The sequence below is a fragment of the Pteropus vampyrus genome, unplaced genomic scaffold, assembly GCF_000151845.1.
Source record: "Pteropus vampyrus isolate Shadow unplaced genomic scaffold, Pvam_2.0 Scaffold19762, whole genome shotgun sequence".
NCBI classification, from domain to species: domain Eukaryota; kingdom Metazoa; phylum Chordata; class Mammalia; order Chiroptera; family Pteropodidae; genus Pteropus; species Pteropus vampyrus.
The window spans coordinates 1-1,973 of record NW_011908543.1 but is presented as its reverse complement, the minus strand read 5'-3'; the positions used below and the strand labels follow the sequence as shown (position 1 = coordinate 1,973).

Here is a 1,973-nt window from a genome sequence, read left to right as displayed (position 1 = left end):
TGGCTGTCATATTGATGACCTGCTGTTGATGGTACACGCCAAAATCATTCCTGTTTGTCATCCTTACATTTTCTAGGACTCATGGAATTTATGGATAATGAATGATTTAGATGGGTCTACGTTGAGCGTTTTGATCTTTTTATCACCAATGTTGATATCATCATATCTTTGCTTTGAATTTTTATTTTCATACCTCAGCAACAATGCTTTATAATCCTAGGCATTTTTTTGTTTAATTTTGATGTGTCTTTATGCAAAAACTCAAAAATTTTGTTCCTTTTAGCAAATTTTGACAAAAGTCAAAATAAAAAGCTGTGTTATTTCAAATGTTTTATTTGTAGCTCACTATAGAATATGTAATCAAGAATTTATTTAGACATATAAGAGTATATGCTATCTATTGTCTTGTGTCAGACAAGCATTTTTCACCCTATAATTTATAATGATCTATGTGGTTCACAATTGTTCCTCTTTGGCACTATAAAAATAACAGATTAAAATAACTTTATGATTATTCTTTATTAGTTAAATTGTTCCCTTTTTTCTTTTTGACCCCAGTTATTCTGTGTGATTCAAATCATGCCCTTTATAGTCTCCTAATGTTATTTCACCCCCAAATAATCTAATTTCCATTCTAGCTATGTATCATATTTGTATTTTAAAACTTTCCTCAGAATTTTAATGTTTTTCAACTAACTTTTTTTCTGTCCTTACTTCTAAGTTCTGGTTTGGGATATTCTAGCATCGAAAAGCTATTTCAATCTTTATGTTATTAATTGAGTCTAATGTTTTTGTTACTATTCTACCTTCTCTGATTCTTGTGACTGTCATCAAGATATGGGAAATTTGTTACTCTAAGTTTCTTTATTATACTTTTAAATTTTATATATATTGCAGACTGATCCCACTAACTTTGGGAATAAATTGCTTCCTGTGTAGTAGACTAGAAAGGAGACTAGCACAGCATGGCACAGCACCAATGATTTGTCAGATTTGTGTATTTGTTTGGGCTGGTTCACTTTAGGGTTTTATTGTAATAATTTATAGTAGTTTCAGGCTCCATAATTTTTCCTCTTTCCAGTGGAGTGATTACTCTTATCCATGTGGGTTATTGTGGGAACATTTTAAGGGCTTTTACAATGTCTGGTAAGGCTATATCACAATTATGAAAAATAACTGCTGTGTTTGTTTATATATTCAAGCTTACTTGGTGAATTTAGTTACCTTTAAATGCCTTCCTTTGACAGATAGTTATGTTTATTTAGGCAGTTTTTTTTTTTTTTTAATTTTTCAATTATAATTGACATTCAATTTATATTAGTTTCAGGCATACAGCATAGCTGTTAGACATTTATTAAACATGAAGTGATCACCCCGATAAGTCTAGTACAGGCAGTATTTTTAAATCTAGAACTATCAGTATCAGTTTTCTTCTAGAGTTGGACACTTTAATAAAAGGCGAATCATCTCATTTCACAGTCCTGACAAAGTTTCTTAATTATTGGCTAAAAATACAGCAAAGATCAAAAAAGGTTTTATAGACACTCTTCCTAGCCATGTTGGTGAGAAAATATACAATGTCTTCATGTTAAAACAACTCAAGCATACAGTATTTTATGGAATATTATAATATTCCAGTGGCCTGCTAAATAATAGGTACAGAAAAGGGATCCTTTAGTGAAATAGTCTGAATTATTCATGTAAGCTAAATTGAGAAATATAAGTTATCTGTTATATTATTTATATTTTTTCAGAGCTGCGGGCTTTGGTCTTGCCACTTTATCTTAGCCAATTAGTGATTTATTTATTTATTTTTATTTTTAAATTTTTTTTACACCTACAGCACCCGGTATTCCTAGGTGGTTTCCTATCCAAGTGCTAACCAGGCCTGACCCTGCTTAGCTTCCGAGATCAGACAGGATTGGGCTTGTTCAGGGTAGCATGGCCATAGACTTCCAATTAGTGATTTAAAC

General features: G+C 31.3%; 1 pseudogene; it reads right to left on the bottom strand.

The window, feature by feature from the left end:
- Positions 1-1,834: 1,834 nt before the first annotated feature.
- LOC111735220 lies at positions 1,835-1,953 on the bottom strand (annotated as a pseudogene).
- Between the last annotated feature and the right edge of the window lie 20 nt (positions 1,954-1,973).